General features: G+C 39.0%; 1 non-coding gene across 1 annotated transcript; it reads left to right on the forward strand.

Annotated features, from left to right (window-relative positions):
• The first annotated feature begins 7111 nt into the window (after positions 1-7111).
• LOC100463629 lies at positions 7112-7670 on the forward strand. Its single transcript, XR_004623890.1, has 2 exons — positions 7112-7433; positions 7502-7670. It is a non-coding gene; the product is annotated as a 40S ribosomal protein S15a (transcript).
• Positions 7671-24200: the final 16530 nt, after the last annotated feature.

The raw sequence follows: 24200 nt of genomic DNA on the forward strand, positions 1-24200 counted from the left end.
GGAAAATTTCATCAATGAGATGATGATAAGAATAGTAACATATACGTCTTTCAACATTTCTGAATTTGAGGCAGTCTGTAAAACTGATTTCAATAGCTTTACCAGCTGTTGTCAAAATGTGGCCAGCCGCACGTGGTGTCCAAGTGTGGTCTTGCCAATTCCTGAGAGTCCTTCATAGGGTCCTCAAGGTTAAAAGTATTTTTACACTAATTCTAAGAAGTTATTTGTCACTGTGTTATCATTTGCATTCATACTGGCTTGGTAGCATAAATCAAGGCAGAAGCACCAAACTCTATCAGTAGTCATTGTATTGCCCAATGCTACATTCTCAATAAAAAAGTAAGTTTTCTTGAGAATGTTTGTTGATTATAAAATCTCAACCCTTGACTACATTTTTTAAATTATTCTTTCTGATGAAATGGAAAATATGCATAAAGTTCTTTTATTGCATATTAAAATACAGTGGTTGTCTGGAGGAAAAACTCTTGTGCCCTTGTTTTATTTGGGACCCGAACAATCCATTTTTATCATAGGGCATACTTTTTAATAGAAAGAATGACTGGCAGAAAAGCTATGGTCAATAAAACTTAGATATATGGTAACCATTTTCTTGAAAATGAACAGAGCAAGTCAGTTACTTCAAGGAAAACAAGACAGAATTTGGTATCATTGATAAAACTCAAGTTTTATCTCAAGCAAAAATTCGATTCTAGAAAACTTTATTCCCTCTATAGGCTCCCTAAAATTGAAAGAATTGTGTGATAAAATTGATGGTGATAATAAAGTGGTTTTTCAAATATCATCAAATGAAAAGTGTCAACACTTGGAAAATCTGCATTACTTAGAGAACCAAATATTTTCCAAATTTATAGTGTTATAAAATCATACACAGATAAAAGATCCATTCGAAGTATAAGGCCAAAGGATTTTAACGTGACTAAGTAAAAAATGTTTGATATGATTCAGATGCCACATTGCAATGAACCTTTAAGAAACTCACTTATTAAGCCTTGATATAGTATCAAGGATGAATATCCACAGTTATCTGAAAAACCACTGAAAATCCTTCTCCCTATCTTAACAAAATATTTTTGAGGGTCTGGAGTTTTTTAAATACGTCAACCAAAACGATATATAGAAACACATTAAATGCAAAGCAAATATAAGAATCCACCTGTCATTATAGTTAATCAATGCAGGATACAAAGTTGCAGTATACAAGTTCAACACAAAAAAATTTATAATTTAATTTATACTTAATTTAATTTATATAATTTAAATTTGTAACTTAATACTGTTAAGATGCCAGTACTCCCCAAAGCAATTTATAGTTTCAATGCAATCCCTGTGAAAATCCTAACAGACTTTTCTGTAGAAATGGAAAAGCTGATCCTAAAATATGTAACAAAGGGCAAAGGTTTCCAAGTAGTCAAAACAATCTTGAAAAAGAGAGGCAAAGTTGGAGAGTTCACACTTCCCTATTTCAAAACTGACTCTAAAACTTCACTAATCAAAATAGTGTGGTACTGGCATGAGGAAAGACCTATGTCAATTGAATAGAAATGAGAGCTTAGAAATAAATCTATACATCTGTTGATTTTTGACAAAGGTTCCAACACCATTCTATAGAGAAAGAATGTCTTCAACAAATGGTGATAGGACAACTGGCTATCCACACACGAAAGAATGAAGTTGTACCCCTACCTTACACCACATACAAAAAAAAAAAAAAAAAAAAACTCAATATGGATCAAAGACCTAATATAAGAGCTAAAACTGGGGCACCAGAGTGGCTCAGTGGTTAAGCATCTGCCTTTGGTTCAGGTCATGATCTCGGGGTCCTGATACTGAGCCCCACACTGGGCTCCAGGCTCAGTGGGGAATCTGCTTCTCCCTCTCCTGCTCTCCCTGCTTCTGCACGCTCTCTCTATCTGTCAAATAAATATATATTTTTTAAAAGCTAAAACTATAAAAACCTTAGAAAAACGCATAGGCATAATAAACCTTCATGATCTGCGACTCGGCAATGGTTTCTAAAGATATTACACAAAAGCACACTCAACAAAAGAAAAATAGATTCATTGGACTTCACTAAACTAAAAATTGGGGGGCATCAAGGACACTATCAAGAGAATGAAAAGATAGCCCCATAGAATAGGAGAAAATACTTATAAATCATATGTCTTGTCTAGTATATGAAGAACTCATAACTCAATAACAAAAAGACAAACTCTCATTGAAAAATTGGCCGAGGACTTGAATAGATATTCCTCCAAAGGAGATGTACAAATGGTCAACAAACATAAGAAAAGATGTTCAACAGGATTAGTCATCAGGGAAATGCAAATCAAAACCACAATGAAATGCCATTTCATACCCAACAAAATGTGGTGTACACACACACTTCCAACAGGATGTGGTATATACATAAAATTTAATATTACTCATCCACAAAAAGAAATGAACTACTGCTATATGCTACAACATGAATGAACCTTGAAAACATTATGCTAAGTGAAAGAAACCAGACATGAAAGGCCACATACCATATGATTCCATTTATATGTAATATCCAGAATAGGCAAATCCAAAGAGACAGAAAACAGATTAGTTGTTACCAGGGGCTGGGGGAAGGGAGGAGTAGGAAGTGGCTGCTTAATGGCTCCAGGTTTTCCAATTGGAGTGCTGAAAATGTTCTGGTAGTGGTGAGGGTTGCATAACACTGTGAGCATACTAAATGCCACTGAATTGTATACTCTATAATGGTAAAAATGGTAACTTTTATGTTAGGTATGTTACCACAATAATAATAAAAAAAAAATACACCTGGGATGCCTGGGTGGCTCAGTTGGTTAAGCGTCTGCCTTCGGCTCAGGTCATAATGCTGGGGTCCTGGGATTAAGTCCCGCGTAAGGCTCCCTGCTCAGCAGGGAGTCTACTTCTCCCTCTGCCTGCTGTTCCCCCTGCTTGTGCACGCTCTCTCTCTCTGACAAATAAATAAATTAAATCTTTCTTTAAAAAATGTACCTATCATAAGTCATTAAAGAAATTTGTAAAAGGGGGGTGGCTGGGTGGCTCAGTCAGTTAAGTGTCTGCCTTCCACTCAGGTCATGATCTCAGGGTCCTGGGATCAAGCCCCACCTTGGGCTCCCTGCTCAGCAGGGAGTCTGCTTCTCCCTCTCCCACTGCCCCTCGCCTCTGTTTGTGCTTTCTCCCTCTCTCTCTCTTCCCTCTTTCTCTCTCTCTAATCAATACATAAAATCTTCTAAAAAAACGCAGATTTATAAATTCATAAAATGGTAAATGATGCCACTGATCTCACTAAATATTTTTATTTTGGGAAAAGCAGTTTTCATAAAAATATATTATTGATGTTAACCTAAAATGGGTTTACTTTTAATTAATTTGAATTAATAAATACATATTTTGAATCATCCTTAGTTTTAATTGTTAATATTGTAAATACTGGTGGCTATTACTACCATAATTAAAAGTTTGAGTCCTCAATTTTTAAGAGATTAAAGGAGTCCTTACTTTACAAAGTTCAAAAACCACTAAGCTGTGCTATAAGGTAAAGCCTCAAAGTTATTTAAGCCAATTTACTGTGTGCGTTTTAAGGTGCAAAGATTTTCTAATATAAGTCAATTGTGAATTGAAGTGTTACAGATTAAAGCATAACTTGAAAAAATATCCTTCTGATCATATTAGTTACCACAGTGTAAAGTAGAAGGTTGTAAACTGTCTTATTAGTAGGAGACACGGTTTGAAGGAAAGAATGGAGAAGTTAAAGAAAGACAGGTATTGGGGGTTGGGAAAGGTGAGCGGTAGGTGAAGAGGGTACTAGGAAATTCATGATTCGGTACATTGACTCAATTTGACAAATGTATAATAATTTTAAATGACATTTTTTCCCTTTTGTCTAGGTATCTATTGTGCTAATATCCATACTTTACACTTAAAGAATTGTTTATTATGTGCCGGGTATTGTTCTAAGAGATTTATTGTATGTATGACACTATTATTTTTATTTGTAAGACAATATTTTGAGGAATAATTTGAGAATAAGATACAGATAGTGTGACACTTCACCCCTACATACCTCAGCAGCTGTTTCTAAGTACAAAGACATTCTTCTACAAAACCACAACATAACCATCACTAAAGTATAATACTGATAAAATCTTATTCTCTATATTCAGTCTATGTTTAAATACCCAAGATTGCCCTGATTGTGTTCTTTATCTAAAGGTTTTCTTTTTGTGTTTACTTACTTATTTTAAAATGAGATCCAGAATTTAATTAAAGCTTGTGGATTGCATTTAGTTGTCATGCCTCTTTAGTTTCTTTTATTCCAGAAAGTTCCCAAGCTCCCCTCCCCCAATTCCACTTTTTTGGTCTTACATGACCGATATTTTTGAAACATCTAGACTGCATTGCTGTGTATAGTGTACCTCAATTTGGATTTGTTTGATTATTTCCTCATGATTATATTCAGGTTAAACATTTTTTTGGCAAGAATCCTACATTGGTGATGTTGGGTGCTTCGCAGTGCCTCAGATCAAAAGGCACACTTGTCACTTTGCTTTATTACTGGTGACCATGCAGCTAAGTACTTAAATTATTTATTTTTAAAACAACATAGGCTGTAGCTATTGCTTTTATTTCTTACAGATTTCAATACTCTGTGCATAAGGACGCTGAGACATTGTCTTGTCTAAGGTCACATCGCTGTCAATAGTGGATCAGCTGTTCTGCACTCAGATAGTTGTTTCAGAATCTACAAGATTAACCACATCACTTACTACATTGTAAAGAGACTGATAACCAACTTTGAGACTCTTAATTCATCACCTACCTTCAGGGTAGATAAGTGGAGGCTAGAAGATTGGTCTTGAGGCTTGTAGCGAGAATTTTTTTGAAGAGATCTGTCATTGTGCTGTGCCTTCTACCTCCACCGTCTCTAGGCAAAAGTGGTGGAGAAGCAGAGAATCACTTGGAGAGCCTGATCTGGAGTTTGAGGGACAGAGGAACTGGTACCTGACTCATCCTGAAAAAGTCAAAAGGTGAGTTTGACACTGCCCTGCAGGCAGAGTAGTGGCCAGGGAAAGAGGTGGTGTTCTGAGGGTCACTTGTGGACACAACAGAAGGGTCTAAATTGTCTATAGAGACCACACCCAAGAGACCTATCTGGAGGGATGAAGTGACCCCAACTGACTACCAGAAGGTAGAGACTGGAAGTTTAATTTCAAGTGGCCTGCCCAGGGAAACATAACCCATGTCAGGTATCCCCATAGATGAGAGTCTCCAAAGAGCTCATTCAGGAAAGAACTTTTTTTTTTTTTCACCTCTATATATCTCCTCTGCTTCTCAACCCTGAATGGGCCATAAAGAGCATCATGAAAAGTAGAGGAGTTGGGAGGGATAGAGCAAATAAGTGATCATGTCCTCCTTCCTCACTGCAGGCTTTGTAACCTGGATTAGGCCCAAGCAAGAGAAGAGCTTGCAAAACTTAAATGGGAGGTTAAGCTTTGCTTTGTGCTATCTGAGAATGAGACTGTTTGTTAATAATTGAAAATGAATGTGAAACATGGGGCCCGCCCAAGGTCTCATCCTGGAGACAGAAAAGAATTTTGAGCAGTGCAGGTTTTTTGTTTGTTTTTTAATTTTTTTTTTATTATTATTATTTTTTAAGATTTTTTATTTATTTGACAGAGATAGAGACAGCCAGCGAGAGAGGGAACACAAGCAGGGGGAGTGGGAGAGGAAGAAGCAGGCTCATAGCGGAGGAGCCTGATGTGGGGCTCCAACCCAGAATGCTGGGATCACGCCCTACGCTAAAGGCAGACACTTAACCGCTGTGCCACCCAGGCGCCCCTGTTTGTTTTTTTAAAGATTATTTATTTGAGAGAGAGGAAGAGAGAGAGAGAGAGAGAAACAGCATGTGCGTGTGCACAAGGCAGGGGCAGAAGGAGAGAGAGAATCCCAAGCTGACTCCCCACTGAGTGAGGAGCCCTATGTGGGACTCTTCAAAGGCTTGATATGGGGCTTGATCTCACCACCCTGAGATCACGACCTGAGTCGAAATCAAGAGTTAGGCACTTAACCAACTGAGCCACCCAGGCACCCCTTGAACAATGCACATTTAGGGAGTCAGTGGTGAGAAAGAACAGAATTGTGTTAATTTAGTAAACTGGCTACTTAGGTATTGAGCCCCTTTCCAGTATTTCCTCCTCAGGGCAGTCACACATGGAACCCTGGAAAAGAACTACTTTCTCAGTCGCTGCCAGAGTGCCTCTGACCTTTGACTCTGATTTAGGACACATTGTTTCATAGTTATTCTCCTGTGAAGATGTCCAGAATTGTGTGTTATGTTGCCTTTGTGTGAACTGCAGGCAGAACCCTTCTGATTGTTGGGTGGAGTAGATTATCACTNACCCTTCTGATTGTTGGGTGGAGTAGATAATCACTGATGACATGAAAAATGTTCAGTAATGCCACCCAAATTTTGCCCCTGCCATGGGAGTCAACTGCAATTGTCTGAGCCTTGGCTAAGCATCTGTTTGGATATTGATTTCTATTCTGGCTGCTGAGCTCTGGCATACAGGCAGTGCCTGTCCATTCCCTCATCCCACTTCCAGGGCGATAGATAGACAGATAGATAGATCGATTGATCTATATATAAAGATTATTTATTTATTTATTTTTATTTATTCATTTGAGAGCGAGAGAGCACGTGTTTGAGAGCACAAGCAGGGAGAAGGGGGCGGGGAGGCCTGGCATTTGGCTTGTACAAAGGATATAGAAGCAGAGTTGGTCTGGGGAAGAGCATCCTCCTCTTATCATCATCTCCAATAAGGAAGGGCATCCCTTGACGTGCCTCCTGATGCTGAGAGTAGGCCCCAAAAGACTGATGAGTGAGAAATTTTGGCATATTCAACTTAAAAAAAATTTCTTAATTAAGGGGAGAAAAGGAACGTTAATTGACTCACGTGTTTACAGCTTTGTTCCATATGAAGTGGCTAAAAACACTAAACAACTTAGAATTAAATTAATGACCCGAAACTGAATAAAAATCAAATAGATAACTCCGTGCGCTCGCCTCTCTCGTCCTCTTTTCGCCATCTTTCCGTGCCGCCATAATGGTGCGCATGACTCTCCTGGCAGATGCTCTCAAGAGCATTAACAATGCTGAAAAAAGAGGCAAACGCCAGGTTCTTATTAGGCCATGCTCCAAAGTCATCGTCCGGTTTCTCACTGTGATAATGAAGCATGGTTACATTGGGGAATTTGAAATCATTGATGATCACAGAGCGGGGAAAATTGTTGTGAACCTCACGGGCAGGTTAAACAAGTGCGGAGTGATCAGCCCCAGATTTGATGTACAACTGAATGATCTAGAAAAATGGCAGAATAACCTGCTCNCTCACGGGCAGGTTAAACAAGTGCGGAGTGATCAGCCCCAGATTTGATGTACAACTGAATGATCTAGAAAAAATGGCAGAATAACCTGCTCCCATCCCGCCAGTTTGGTTTCATTGTACTGACAACCTCAGCTGGCATCATGGACCATGAAGAAGCAAGACGAAAACACACAGGAGGGAAAATCCTGGGATTCTTTTTCTAGGGATGTAATACATACGTGCAAATAAAATGCCTCAGTGGAAAAAAAATCAAATAAATATCTTTTATTCCATCGAGTGATGATGATGAAGAGAACACACTATTTGAAACTAGGAGGAAAATTACGTATTAGATTTAATCACATGAAATTGCTGTTATTCACCCATTTTGCCTTTGTTTGACCATTTTAATATAAGCAAATATCAGTTTCATGTGTTTCAGCCTAATAATGATGTTTTAAAGACATCTTTGACACTAGTTCTCTGCTGTTAATGCTTTTCTATTTGAATGATAATATATATTAGTCCAAGTCCTTTTTTTTATATTATTTTCAATTACTTCACACCACCAGTAGAGTGCATTGGGTGCCTGGTGATATCAAAGAAAATTTTTATTATAATAAAATGTATGCATAGATGCATCTGGTTATGATTTGCTTTTCCTTTTCTCCGATTGCATAATTTAAGTTGACGCTGCGTAATTCTTTTTCCTTCTATTCCATTCCATATGGTGGCAGAACAACTACCAAAAGATGAATACTTCCAGTACCTTTCATATCAAAGCTGCGGCTTTCACATTCTGTTCTATTGATACTGCATTTTGGCAGTGGATAAAGGCACACAGTTTAAGTCTCTGCTCATAATTGGTTTTGTTGGGGAAAGATTTTCTTTGAACTATTGACCACCCGTGATTTTATAATTATCGGAAATTAACCACCTCAGCATTTCTTGTAGGAAATATTCACAATTCACTCCCTTGCTTTATGAAGAAAAAAAGAGAGAGAAAGAGAGAAGAATACAGAAAAGAAAAACTAAAAAGTATTAGAGAATTCCATTTTGTTTGGGAGTATTCTGTGTAGGATTGCTCTAATGGAATGCTAAAGCTGGATTTGTCTGCATAGTACTCTTTCAAGCACAGTCTTAAAAACCTTTTTACTTTCTCTGAACCCTACAAAGAAGACAACTCAAAAAGAATTTTGATTTTCTGAAAGGTGAGACAATTCCAATGTAAGTTTTCTCATAAGAACTGACTTACATACAAGCTATAGGACANTTTTTACTTTCTCTGAACCCTACAAAGAAGACAACTCAAAAAGAATTTTGATTTTCTGAAAGGTGAGACAATTCCAATGTAAGTTTTCTCATAAGAACTGACTTACATACGAGCTATAGGACAAGCATTAAAGCTTTCTGCAGAATACTCTTTATTTTCTTTTTTTTCTTTTGAGACTTAATCCTCATAGCATATGATTCACTCACTTGAAATGTGCCATTTGGTTTTTTAAATATATAACAAGGGGTGCCTGGGTGGCGCAGTCGTTAAGCGTCTGCCTTCGGCTCAGGGCANAAGCATTAAAGCTTTCTGCAGAATACTCTTTATTTTCTTTTTTTTCTTTTGAGACTTAATCCTCATAGCATACGATTCACTCACTTGAAATGTGCCATTTGGTTTTTTAAATATATAACAAGGGGTGCCTGGGTGGCGCAGTCGTTAAGCGTCTGCCTTCGGCTCAGGGCATGATCCCGGTGACCCGGGATCGAGCCCCACATCAGGCTCCTCCGCTATGAGCCTGCTTCTTCCTCTCCCACTCCCCTGCTGTGTTCCCTCTCTCACTGGCTGTCTCTCTGTCACATAAATAAATAAAATCTTTAAAAAAAAATAAAAATAAATATATAACAAAATAAATTTTTAACACATTGTGGTAAAATAAACACAACATAAAATTTGCCATTTTAACCATTTTAATTGTACAATTCAGTAGCCTTTATTACATTCACAGTGTTGTACAACCATGACTTACTTCCAAACCTTTTTCATCTCTGTAAACAGAAACTACAGAAGGTATTCTTATACGGCTTTCAATATGATTTGAAATTCCTATGGTTGCATGGAATTGCTTAAGTTAAGTCAAGCTTACCGGACATTTGAAAGGTAGAGCATTCCAAATTTAAGTCTTATGCTGCAGGCAGAGATGTCTGCATTGAGTGGACCAGGCACCCCTACCTATATAAAGTTTGCAAGGCCCCTCATGATGCCCAAACAAACCATCAGTCAAACCTGTCTTCCCGCTGGGCTTGATTTTCTCACCCATGTGGGATATAGACAGTGGGAGCTCTGTTTGCAGTGGCTTTGTTTGCTTGTAGCCATTGGTAAAATAAACATTACCTCAGATTGCACAAGTCCTTGGTAGAATTTGGGGCTCCTGGGAGAGCAGATCCTAAAACTCAACACAGATGACTCCATCATGTTATCTGGTTTTACTCACGCCCTTGAGGATAATTGCATTGCAGCATCCTGTGCCAATCCCAATAGGACCAGTCTAGGTCACGGGATGTTAAAAGAGAGAATCCTCAGCTCTGGGAAGAGAGCTGAAGGAGGAGTTCTGACAAGAAGCTTGCCCGGTGTCATTTTCGCTTGGCCTGATATGTCAATGAAGCTTTAATGACCCTACAGGATCTTGTCAGACAGATCTATACTTCTGAAAAGTTCCCATAATTTCATCTTTGGACACTGACCTCTACATTGAATTTAGTTCAGTGATAACTGAAAATATACACAGTGAGTGCTTGAATTGACAAATCAGATTCATTTTGTGACTCAATCCACTAGGAACATATGTGATTATAAAACCATCTTTGAAGAAATCTCAGTATTTTAAAATAGTTTTAGAATTTTATATTTGTTGAATGGGGAAAGTAACAGTAAATGGACATTATTAAATAGAAAGATTTAATAGATAACATACTTATCTTGGTTCTTGTTATTTATGCTTCGAGATGGGATACATAGGGGTGCCTGGGTGGCTCACTTGGTTAAGCGTCTGTCTTCAGCTCAGGTCATGATCCTGGGGTCCTGGGATCGAGCCCCGAGTTGGCCTCCTGCTTCTCCCCCTGGCTCATGCTCTCTCTCTTTCAAAAAAAAAATAGAAGAAAAGAAAAGGAATACATATAAATGAAATTTAAAGAATCTTAAGTCAAAGATTCAAAGATTTTATATCAAAAGCATTATATCTCTCCTCCCTGCTCTCCTCCCTAACACCTCCCAGGGAATTAGCTATTTGAATTCAGCATTTGGTAAGTTTACCGCAGCCCACAGAATGTTTTTGGAAACTTTAAATTCTTTTCCACTGTACTATCAGGCATGTAAATGCAAGCTTATTACAAGATAATTATGCAAGAAGTGGAAACTTTATAATCTGTCCTCATAAATAAAGTGCAGACAGAAATCATAATCTCAGCCCAACTAGAACTCAATGTTAGGAATGAAGGATTTGTTTGCTTTGCCTGCTCTCAAACCTCAAGTAATAAATCTCAAAAGCTTCAATATTGATTCAACAAAATGAATGGCTGAGTCATTTCAGAAGGACTCTGACAAGTGGACAAATGCTGCCATGGTGACATTTTGATATGCAGTGTGGTTACCGAGCTTTGCTGGTTTCCTCCCCCAACCATTAAAACAAAATGACAAACCATGGGAAGTACCACACACAGCGGGCCTGTACCAAAGGCAACTAGGGAAAAAAAGATTTAATTAGCTGTTCTTAAAGGATTAAAGATTCCATATTCATTCATATCTGATTTATGGGGAAATTCCTTTTAAAATATGAGAAAAGCTGTTCTGAGACATGTTTCTTGTTCAGGAATAGTAACCATTATTAATCTAAAAAAGTCTCAGCATTTTTGGTGAATGCTTTATAAATAAATTTCTTGAAAAAATTTTTTAAGTTGGGAAAATAAAGAATTAAAATATTTCCCACAGGGTAAAAATCATACTTCNATTCTTTGCTAAATAATGTAATGAATGAAATGTATGGCATATGGCCATAATAAAAATAAAATACATATCTGTAATCAAATACTACTGTATATGTTTAAAATTTGTAAAGAGATGAGATTATTACAAAGCAATAACCTGATCTTAATATTCATTTGATGGAGCTAATAATAAAAGCATTATATTAGCTTCCTTATTAGTATAAAAGATAACAGTTATATTAGGGGCTCCTGGGTGGCTCAATTGTTAAGTGTCTGCCTTCAGCTCAGGGTGTGATCCCAGGGTCTTGGGACTGAGCCCTTCATCGGGCTCCCTGCTCTGCTGGGAGCCTGCTTCTTCCTCTCCCACTCCCCCTGCTTGTGTTCCCTCTCTCGCTGGCTGTCTCTCTCTCTGTCAAATAAATAAATAAAATCTTAAAAAAAAAAAGATATACAGTTATATTAAAGACAGATATAGCCACATTATAGCAATGAAAAGAAATTGTTTAAAAATTTTAATGGGAAAATGCTTTAAAATACATGATTATGAATTTTTAAATTTATTTATATATATATATATATTTTTTTTTTGGTAAAGATTTTATTTATTTATTTGACAGAGAGAGAGACAGCCAGCGAGAGAGGGAACACAAGCAGGGGGAGTGGGAGAGGAAGAAGCAGGCTCCCAGCAGAGCAGGGAGCCCGATGAAGGGCTCAGTCCCAAGACCCTGGGATCACACCCTGAGCTGAAGGCAGACACTTAACAATTGAGCCACCCAGGAGCCCCTAATATAACTGTTATCTTTTATACTAATAAGGAAGCTAATATAATGCTTTTATTATTAGCTCCATCAAATGAATATTAAGATCAGGTTATTGCTTTGTAATAATCTCATCTCTTTACAAATTTTAAACATATACAGTAGTATTTTATTACAGATATGTATTTTATTTTTATTATGGCCATATGCCATACATTTCATTCATTACATTATTTAGCAAAGAAGAAGTATGATTTTTACCCTGTGGGAAATATTTTAATTCTTTATTTTCCCAACTTAAAAAATTTTTTCAAGAAATTTATTTATAAAGCATTCACCAAAAATGCTGAGACTTTTTTAGATTAATAATGGTTACTATTCCTGAACAAGAAACATGTCTCAGAACAGCTTTTCTCATATTTTAAAAGGAATTTCCCCATAAATCAGATATGAATGAATATGGAATCTTTAATCCTTTAAGAACAGCTAATTAAATCTTTTTTTCCCTAGTTGCCTTTGGTACAGGCCCGCTGTGTGTGGTACTTCCCATGGTTTGTCATTTTGTTTTAATGGTTGGGGGAGGAAACCAGCAAAGCTCGGTAACCACACTGCATATCAAAATGTCACCATGGCAGCATTTGTCCACTTGTCAGAGTCCTTCTGAAATGACTCAGCCATTCATTTTGTTGAATCAATATTGAAGCTTTTGAGATTTATTACTTGAGGTTTGAGAGCAGGCAAAGCAAACAAATCCTTCATTCCTAACATTGAGTTCTAGTTGGGCTGAGATTATGATTTCTGTCTGCACTTTATTTATGAGGACAGATTATAAAGTTTCCACTTCTTGCATAATTATCTTGTAATAAGCTTGCATTTACATGCCTGATAGTACAGTGGAAAAGAATTTAAAGTTTCCAAAAACATTCTGTGGGCTGCGGTAAACTTACCAAATGCTGAATTCAAATAGCTAATTCCCTGGGAGGTGTTAGGGAGGAGAGCAGGGAGGAGAGATATAATGCTTTTGATATAAAATCTTTGAATCTTTGACTTAAGATTCTTTAAATTTCATTTATATGTATTCCTTTTCTTTTCTTCTNAAGGCAGACGCTCAACCGCTGTGCCACCCAGGCGCCCCAAAATTTATTTATATATAATTATCACTTTGGTGTATTGGATTGGTTAACTCAGAAGAGAAACTTTCTCAACTGCATCTATAATACAGCTAGAAGGAAATAATTGTTTTTATTTTATTTCAATGTTTTCAGCCAGTTATTGAAATCTTACTATATACCAGACTTCACGATCTCATTCAATCTATACACAATTCTGTGTAATAGGTATCATAAGAATTTCCATTTTGCAGATAAGGAAACTAAAGTGTGAAAGAATAATAAATTTATCTAAGTTTGCTCACTTTATCTACACTGTATTATCTCTTTGCATCATCTGGGCCCAACCATAAGAAAATGCTTTCATTTTTGCTCTCCTATGCCTTTAGAAATAGAAACTGTGCTCCTGATTTTACAAAATCTCAGATATGTTCTGTAAATAGACTTCTTGAGGAAAAATGTTTTTAATCTAGGAAGATGAAGAGTTAAAAACTTTGCAATAGGGGCGCCTGGGTGGCACAGCGGTTAAGCATCTGCCTTTGGCTCAGGGCGTGATCCCGGCGTTCTGGGATCGAGCCCCACATCAGGCTCTTCTGCTATGAGCCTGCTTCTTCCTCTCCCACTTCCCCTGCTTGTGTTCCCTCTCTCGCTGGCTGTCTCTATCTCTGTCGAATAACTAAATAAAATCTTTAAAAAAATAAAAAAATAAAAACTTTGCAATAGAACATAAAAATCATACTTAATTTATCCTTTACTTTTTACTTATTAATTTTGGAAAAATTAAATATTGAGAGTATAGAAATTTTAAAAAGGGAGACATAAATAAGTACAAAAAATTAATATTTTTATATGAATTTCACACACAAAAATCAAGAGATAGAGACGTTTTGATGTTGTTATTGTTTTGTTTGGTTTTTTGTCATCATATATCTGGTTTAAAATTCTGAAATGCCACCTCAACTGCATTTGGTCTGGGTTGACTACTACCTTGTCAAAACCTCAGTCTTGAGGAAGAACTACTCTTTTTACACTCCATCTATGTAAAGACCAAATAATTTACAGAGAAGCCTCTGACATAGAAGATTAGAGATTTCAAAACAGTCATGATACATCATAACAAATTGGCCACCTCTATGTAACCCATAAGTAGTCTAGAAAAGATCCAGGGTAATCAAAGGCTTTGGCAAGACAGTAAAATATGGAGACCATGACTTCTGTGAGCTGTTCAGCCTCTTCCAGTTGGCTTGTTGTAGAGTCTTCTGGACAGCAGCGGTCAGCGGACCCCCCTTGCCAAACCAGAACCAACCAGGGCTTGCAAAGCTCCTCTTTCCTTGGGAAGATGTGGAGCCCCACTGCTGGAACCATGTGTGAGCCTTTTCTGCCATTCTCCTTTGTCCTGGCTCCCCCCTCACACAACTGTNCCATTCTCCTTTGTCCTGGCTCCCCCCTCACACAACTGTACATATGTTACCTTTTCTGGGGCTTTGGTATCAGTTTTGTTTTGTTTGTAGTCTACAGAAGTTTGATCCTGTAAGTCTTGCATAGGATAGGAAAGGTGTGAAAAAGTTCCTGTCAGGAGCCATGGGATTGAAACCTTCCAGCTCTTCCAGGCTTCCAATTTTAAGCTCTTTCTTATATAAGACTTATACCTGCTAGAAGGACTTACTCCTCTCAATTTTCAAAGACCTTCTGCTTGTCAAGCCCTTAATAAGGTATGTGTTTTTTCATGGGATCCTCATTGGTGGGAACAACTCCTGGGGGCATCCCAAGAATCGCACAACTCCTGCAACCCTGGAGGGAATGACACAGACAGGCATGGCCCCAAACCATAAGGATCCCAAACCCCAAAGAAACAAGTTTCTTTCCACTAACTGCCCAGTTGGCATTTATCTGACTTTGATTTTAGATCCATAGCCAGGCTTTCATTCTTCTTTAGAACAGAATTGCCAAAAATGAATTTTGAGGAATATTAGTGGAAATCACATGGGAGAAAAATCCTGTGGTCAAATAAAAACAGTGAGTTAAACGAATTTAAATTGGTTTACTTATGATAATACTCAGATCTTTTATGATTTCATCATGCTTCATGATTTTCTAAGGATGTTTCCCACATTTATGGTTTAATTACTGAGGCTTTTGCCCTTTGCAAGCTTGGGGAACTGAAATCCACAGTACACACTTTCAAATATGCTTACCTAACTAGTTTACTGGGGGGTTTTAATTCAGTGGGGTTCAAACATGAACATTAAGGTATTACTGTCTCCAGTCTCTTCCCTATCTGTTCCATGTCAAGTAATTCTTTTCTACTCACTTGGGGGAGATTCCACAACTTCGTCTACGGCAGTCTCAGATCATACCCATAGCTTCCTCCCGCTCATTACCTGAAATGGGGTGGAGGCGTGGTTAGTTGTTGAGGTGTGTAGAGCATATTTGTGTGTGTGTGTGTGTGTGTGTGTGCGCGCGCGTGCGAGTGTTCACGTGCCCGTGCGGTGATTCTGAATTTAGAATTATCTCTATTTTATACCTATTCCATTTCAAGGCTTAACTCATCTGAGACTCCCTGATTGTTTAGTGGTTAGGATTTGGCAGTCTCTCAAGGTTTAACTCTTCTAATATTGAGAGTTGAGAGGGAGACTGGGAGGACAACTATCTCTTTGACTGCTTATGGGCATAGCGCCCCTTTTTATGGCTCTGGCTGTTCTCTGGAAAACACCGAGGAGCTAACCCCTGTGTGACTGGCATGCCGACTTTCACAAAGGCACATGGATAAGTTCTGTGCATTCTGCGAACCCTCTCCTTTGCATGGTTCCTTGGAGTGGGTTCTTCCTTAACCATCTTCTTCAGCTAGTCCCCGGAAGTACACAGCATCTTGTTCCGGGGATCCTCTCACTGCATAGGCTGTCCATCCTCTAGGGTCAGGTGTTGGCAAGATTATGCCCCATAGGAGCTTCTGTGCCATCTCAATCCATAGGAAATATACACGTTCTTGTACAAAGATGAGAGTGAGTCTGCTGACTTGCACTCTCTCTCTCTCTCCTACCATCTTTCTTTCTCAGTTCTGTTTCCTTTTAGTGGCAGGGAAGATCAACAAATCTATTGGCCTGAGCTGATAATCAACAGCAGGGTAAGTTGCCAGTCCTCCCTCTCCAGAGTGGAGGAGAGAAAAAAGCCAGACCCTCCCTCCCCTCAAGGCTGATTCTTCTTTCCCCCAGGGTGAGGGTGGAGATAGGTGATTGTTCTCTATTGTCATTTTATCTCTTAAAAAGCCCTGGAGATCGAATCTGGTATCAGTGTTTGGTAGCTTTCTTTAGAAGGTAGGTATTTGTTTCTTTGGTCCCTGCTTGGGCTAAATTCCCTGTTCCAGGGAAGATGAAAATGGTGTATTCAGTGCATTGACTTATAACACTGTACAATATTCAGCAAACGAACAGGAAGCCCCAGTTGTTACATATGTTGATAATAGCTGTTAGCCGCTTCTTTTTATTTCTTTTTATTCCTTTTCTTTCCTTTTTGCTGTTGCTGTTGTTGTTTTCGAAGAGGGCAAGAATGAAGAACTCAAGGCAAGACTGTTAAGGGTAAGAATTTTAGATTACAGCAAGCAGGAGTTTAGCCAGAATCTGAATATATAGGTGTTGCGAAGCTCAGATGAAAATATTGATCAGAAACTAGTCAGAGGAAAAAAGAAACAGCAGATCACAAAAATGAGGACCTAGGACAGGGAATATTCCAGATTTCTTGCAAAGAATCAGGACTAGAATATATATAATATGTCCTTGTGGAACAGAACAACAAATTCAGCTAAGAAAGCTTCTGGAGGACCGAGACCATCTGCCAGTTCATCTATACGTGTCGAAAGCATCATATGTCACTGGTGCTCAATAGAGGATTATTGAGTGAATTAATCAATTTAGGATACAAGTACCAAAACAGAACCTGAGAACTAAAGTAACTTTCGCTTCTGCATAGAGCAGAGGTCAGCAAACTACTACGGCCCTTCGGCCATTTCTGGCCATTGCCTGCTTTTGTAAGTCAGTTTTATTCGAACACAACCATGCCCATCTGTTTACATAGTGGCCTTGGGTACTTTGGCACTACAGCGGCAGACTTGAATAGCTGTGACAGGGACTGTAGGACTTGCAAGTCTAAAATATTTACTGTCTGGCGCTTTATTGAAAAAGTTTTCTGACCCCTGCCCTAGAGGTTTAAACTATTTTTTATACGTTTCCTGTTCAGTGTGACTTAACCACACACAGCATGGCTCACTCAGATCCAGAGGTAACTGGGAGCACCTGTCTGTGCTGTGAGGCAAGAAAAGTAAAGTCCGGGAAACCAAAGCAGGGAGGGAGTGACAGATCTATCAGAGAGGAGAGCAAAGGAATCTTGACTCAATCCAGTAATTTCATCTCTCCCTTCTGTGAACCATCTTTGTATCTCTCCAACAGCACTGGTCACATTATACTTTGATCACAATTTTGTATCTTCTTTCCCCTACTCAAAGCAGGGTACAGGAGGGCAGAGACTGCATTTTGTCCATGTTCATATTCCGAGTGTCTAGCCATACTTCTGGTTAAATAAGTACTCATTTAAAATATGCACTGCAGTTAGCAGGATCATGGTAGCACCTGAAAAAGAGGAAAAGCAAGGTCTGGCAGTTCAGAGGCTGTAGGCTTTTATGTATTAGCAAGCAAGAGATCAGTTAAATGAAAATCAGTTTGGAGTAGTGTTCAAGTAAGTGGTAACACCAAGGATTAGCTCTGGGTGAGAGATGGTTCAAGGAATCACTCAGATTTTTTGAGGCTTTTTATTTCCAAAAGGTCCAAGAATACTTATTGTTTCTGATCTGGGAACAGAATCTCAGTTTTAGGTATGCTCAGTTATTAGATGGATTCTCTGATCCCTTTGTGCTAGGAATTATTCCCTTTGGCTCACAAATTCTAATTCTGGGTCTGACAGTGGGGCTTCCTCCTCACTTATCTGTCTAGTCACATCATTCATCCAAAAAATATTTAATGAGCTACTACTACGTACCCAGACTCTTTGAGAACTTGGGTTGAAGCTGTTTTTTCATCGTGGAGTGCTAAGATGATAAACACTACATGTTACCGAGAACTTTACTACATATTGGTGTGCAAGGGAGGAGAGATGGGGGACAAGTAGCCTTGGTGGGTCTGATGGGAGTGTGGCGAGGAAGAGGAGTCCAAGTCTGGCAAGCTCCCGAAAAGCCTTAATTTGTTTCCTGTCTGGGACCTAGGGCTTAAATAGAAGAAGCCTCTGGCAGGCAGATTTAGACCCTCTTGAAGTAACATCCTGCTTCTATTTCTTTGGAGGTTAGGCGAAGTGGAGACTGCTTAAGCTTGGGTTTGTTCTCGGATAAAATTCCCTTATGTGTGCCTACACTTAGATACCTGAACTGAGTGTCAAGTATGAGAAGTTAACGTTCAAAGAACTACAAAAATCTTCGGAGAAGATTTATAAGTGTTACTTAGTATGAAAGGCTAACTAAATTAAAGAAGGAAGAAAAATTGTATGACATCAGTACTTTTCTTACAGGGTTTAAGCAAACAAATTACTTTTGACTGTGTGAAATTTAGAGTTACCGAAATGTGATCTGATGGAGATTACTATGGGGGAAAAGACTTAGACTCCATCAGTGCCGCACTGAGGTGGAATTAGGAATTTGGCCACCTTTGTCTTCTCATATTTCAACTTTCAACACCTCTCCCTCAGCAGCACCTCCTACCTCCCACATCCACATGCCCAGGAATCCACTTCCTTTCCGTTTTTCTTATCAAAGCATGACTTGAAGAACAAAATCTCTTGGTGCTGTAAATGATGGGAGAAGTTTAGAATACCTGCTTCAGGTGTATTTGTATTTTATTATGGGATCAAGTCATGTTTTCTAATGTTGAATTGTGAAGCACCAGGACATAGGCTTTGGGAATCATTTTTATGTGATAGCTTTCCAGGTTCTTCACAGAACCCTATTCTATTATATATGCTTGCCTGCCCTTCTCCTCCAGATGTGTTGAATTTCTACTGCTATATCCTAGAGCCTATTCTAGCTACTAGGTATGAAGTAGAGAATGAGAGAGATGTAAGACCTACCCCTCCTGGAGCTTTTTTTTCTTACGGGTAGATGAAAACACCTAGGTGTTTATTAGGATAAATGATATAAAGAAAATACAACAAGGTAATGGTTAAGAATGCCTGTGGAAGTTATCCTAGGAGGAAGGGATAGTCGAGCTACCCCTTAAATGAAGGAGATGGTAGAGAAGCCAGCCATGTGAAGATCTTAACAGTGTGCCACACAGAGGGGGAAAGTTTGGGCATAGGTTCTGAAGCAGGAATGGTCTTGATGTGTTTGAGCCACAGAAAGGGGGTCAGTGTGATAGGAATACAGTGAAAAGAGGGGGAATGGTATAAGATGAGGCTAGAGAGGAAAGTGGGGGCAGAATCATGTGGTCCTTTTAGTCCAGGTGAGGAGTTCAGATTTAAGTGTGTTGGGCATCTAGTGAATACTTTCAGCATTTGATAGCATCTACACCATCCTGTCACATAAGTGCTAAAAGTACCAGCGTTTCTATTTCCTGGTGTTTTCTATTTCAAGGCAAATATCATCAGCTCTCTGGAGAAGCTTTCACCATCCCACACAATCTCTTCCTCTTGGGACATCTCTAGCACTTTCTAGGATGCACATTTTTTGCTTGGTATCTTCTGCTTTTTCGGCTCATTAAACTTTCACCCTAGAGAGTGCAAGCTCAGTGCACTTAGGGTTCTGTTTTAGGGATCACTGTTTTTCCCACAGTGCCTTCCAGTGTTGTCTTCTTTCTAAAAACTCAGTAGAAATTTTAATGAATAACTTAGTTCCCTGAGGTAGTTTTAAGAAGGAAAATGGGTTTAGGGTTTCGTTTCAGTTCATCACAGTGCCTAAGGTGGTATCCTACACAGAGTGAAAATGCATGCTGAGGAAGTCCAGTTGTGGAGAATGTTTTTAATCACAGGACTTGGTGAAACAATGATTAAGCCAGAACAGTTTGATAGATGCTGACCTTGTCTTAATAAACTAAAGTAACATTTAGCAGCAAATAAAGCCTTTTTATGAATAATATAATAAAACTGTGGGTTGAATATAGAACATTGAATAATCTACAAGCTGTAAATCTATGGAGTATATTAACAGTGAACACATGTTTAAAACTATGTGAAGAAAACATTTTTCTAATACTATATTTTTGTTTCACGTTATCACTGCATGAATAATTGATTCACTGTCTTGACTATAAATTGTCTCCATGTTTCAGTTTCCTTAGAGTAGGTTATAGTAAGCACATCTGTGTCTACTCTTTCACTGTGCCTGTGGATTTTCAGTTTCTAGACCCAGGTCCGCCTTTGTAGTTAAGCATCACAGGAAAGCTATTCAATGTCCTTGATCATTTAGGTTGCTCTTCTCACTACCTGTTCTTATGCTTTGAAGTGCAGCATCTGCATTCCTACACAGTTTCTCTACCAGAACCCTTTTGTCTGAGTCATCTTTGCTTTAGTGCCCAGCTGTTGGTTGACTGTTGCAGCTGTGAGATGAGATGTTCAGCAACAGCCCATAATAATGCTAAATTAGTACTGATTGAGAGAAGTTTGCAACTCTATCTAGTTATTCCAGTCGAGATTCATTACAAAAGGGTACCCTATGCCCTGTATTTGGAATTAGGAGAAGATCTACTCTTGTTTCTGACTTTAAGCCATTCAATCAGCATTTATTTTATTTTTTTCGTCCGTAAGATCAGTAGTGAGGTGGTGTTGGACTGCCAGTTGCTAACCTTTAACCTCCTTCCCGGTTTGAAACTTCTAAGAATGCTGCATGTGGTTTTCTCTGGCACAGATGGGCATTTGCACGTTGCGGATGATCTGATCTGATCTTGGGGGCTTTACTTTTTTAAGCCCTGGGAATAATTGCCCACATCTATTGGAATTTTACCACGTTTCGTATGTAGCGTTGCAATTCACACACGATCTCATTCATCTAACAACCGTATGAGGTAGGAATTAATCCTCGTTTATAAAGGAGACAGATTATTTACCTATACGTTGACCGTAGTCTCCATTTTTAAGTACATGTAGGGGTAGGGTCCTCATTTCTAATATTTGGTCAATTTGTGCGCAAATTCTCTGAACATCTCAAGATGTTTAAGATGTGCTTCAAAGTTTAAAATAAATGTCCTTCGGAAAGGAACAAGAATCAGTAAATGGCTTTTCTCAGAAAGAACACCGGCAATTGCTTTCAGAGTACCCAGGGCAGAGTGCCCGCCAGTCGGGGGGCGGGTGGTGTCTTTGTGCCTAAGGGTACAGACTAGAAAGTTCAGTCGAAGAGTAGAACACTAGAAAGCGCGAACCGCGTAACTCGCCCGAGCCGCGCCGGCCGAGTCCAGGCTCGGAGGTTCCGGCGCGCACGCAGGTCAGCTTAGGCGCCCGGCTGCCGGAACAGTCCATTAGGTATGGCCACTGCAGGGTGTTCTCGACGCCGGAGCGCAGACCTGGCTGCCCGCTGAGCCGACGGGGGCGCGCTGCCTTGGGCAGCCACCCCCGCTCCGCTGGTCAGGTGNTGCAAGTCTAAAATATTTACTGTCTGGCGCTTTATTGAAAAAGTTTTCTGACCCCTGCCCTAGAGGTTTAAACTATTTTTTATACGTTTCCTGTTCAGTGTGACTTAACCACACACAGCATGGCTCACTCAGATCCAGAGGTAACTGGGAGCACCTGTCTGTGCTGTGAGGCAAGAAAAGTAAAGTCCGGGAAACCAAAGCAGGGAGGGAGTGACAGNAAATCCACAGTACACACTTTCAAATATGCTTACCTAACTAGTTTACTGGGGGGTTTTAATTCAGTGGGGTTCAAACATGAACATTAAGGTATTACTGTCTCCAGTCTCTTCCCTATCTGTTCCATGTCAAGTAATTCTTTTCTACTCACTTGGGGGAGATTCCACAACTTCGTCTACGGCAGTCTCAGATCATACCCANTCGGATAAAATTCCCTTATGTGTGCCTACACTTAGATACCTGAACTGAGTGTCAAGTATGAGAAGTTAACGTTCAAAGAACTACAAAAATCTTCGGAGAAGATTTATAAGTGTTACTTAGTATGAAAGGCTAACTAAATTAAAGAAGGAAGAAAAATTGTATGACATCAGTACTTTTCTTACAGGGTTTAAGCAAACAAATTACTTTTGACTGTGTGAAATTTAGAGTTACCGAAATGTGATCTGATGGAGATTACTATGGGGGAAAAGACTTAGACTCCATCAGTGCCGCACTGAGGTGGAATTAGGAATTTGGCCACCTTTGTCTTCTCATATTTCAACTTTCAACACCTCTCCCTCAGCAGCACCTCCTACCTCCCACATCCACATGCCCAGGAATCCACTTCCTTTCCGTTTTTCTTATCAAAGCATGACTTGAAGAACAAAATCTCTTGGTGCTGTAAATGATGGGAGAAGTTTAGAATACCTGCTTCAGGTGTATTTGTATTTTATTATGGGATCAAGTCATGTTTTCTAATGTTGAATTGTGAAGCACCAGGACATAGGCTTTGGGAATCATTTTTATGTGATAGCTTTCCAGGTTCTTCACAGAACCCTATTCTATTATATATGCTTGCCTGCCCTTCTCCTCCAGATGTGTTGAATTTCTACTGCTATATCCTAGAGCCTATTCTAGCTACTAGGTATGAAGTAGAGAATGAGAGAGATGTAAGACCTACCCCTCCTGGAGCTTTTTTTTCTTACGGGTAGATGAAAACACCTAGGTGTTTATTAGGATAAATGATATAAAGAAAATACAACAAGGTAATGGTTAAGAATGCCTGTGGAAGTTATCCTAGGAGGAAGGGATAGTCGAGCTACCCCTTAAATGAAGGAGATGGTAGAGAAGCCAGCCATGTGAAGATCTTAACAGTGTGCCACACAGAGGGGGAAAGTTTGGGCATAGGTTCTGAAGCAGGAATGGTCTTGATGTGTTTGAGCCACAGAAAGGGGGTCAGTGTGATAGGAATACAGTGAAAAGAGGGGGAATGGTATAAGATGAGGCTAGAGAGGAAAGTGGGGGCAGAATCATGTGGTCCTTTTAGTCCAGGTGAGGAGTTCAGATTTAAGTGTGTTGGGCATCTAGTGAATACTTTCAGCATTTGATAGCATCTACACCATCCTGTCACATAAGTGCTAAAAGTACCAGCGTTTCTATTTCCTGGTGTTTTCTATTTCAAGGCAAATATCATCAGCTCTCTGGAGAAGCTTTCACCATCCCACACAATCTCTTCCTCTTGGGACATCTCTAGCACTTTCTAGGATGCACATTTTTTGCTTGGTATCTTCTGCTTTTTCGGCTCATTAAACTTTCACCCTAGAGAGTGCAAGCTCAGTGCACTTAGGGTTCTGTTTTAGGGATCACTGTTTTTCCCACAGTGCCTTCCAGTGTTGTCTTCTTTCTAAAAACTCAGTAGAAATTTTAATGAATAACTTAGTTCCCTGAGGTAGTTTTAAGAAGGAAAATGGGTTTAGGGTTTCGTTTCAGTTCATCACAGTGCCTAAGGTGGTATCCTACACAGAGTGAAAATGCATGCTGAGGAAGTCCAGTTGTGGAGAATGTTTTTAATCACAGGACTTGGTGAAACAATGATTAAGCCAGAACAGTTTGATAGATGCTGACCTTGTCTTAATAAACTAAAGTAACATTTAGCAGCAAATAAAGCCTTTTTATGAATAATATAATAAAACTGTGGGTTGAATATAGAACATTGAATAATCTACAAGCTGTAAATCTATGGAGTATATTAACAGTGAACACATGTTTAAAACTATGTGAAGAAAACATTTTTCTAATACTATATTTTTGTTTCACGTTATCACTGCATGAATAATTGATTCACTGTCTTGACTATAAATTGTCTCCATGTTTCAGTTTCCTTAG

Source organism: Ailuropoda melanoleuca, chromosome 3, assembly GCF_002007445.2.
Source record: "Ailuropoda melanoleuca isolate Jingjing chromosome 3, ASM200744v2, whole genome shotgun sequence".
Classification (NCBI taxonomy): Eukaryota; Metazoa; Chordata; class Mammalia; order Carnivora; family Ursidae; genus Ailuropoda; species Ailuropoda melanoleuca.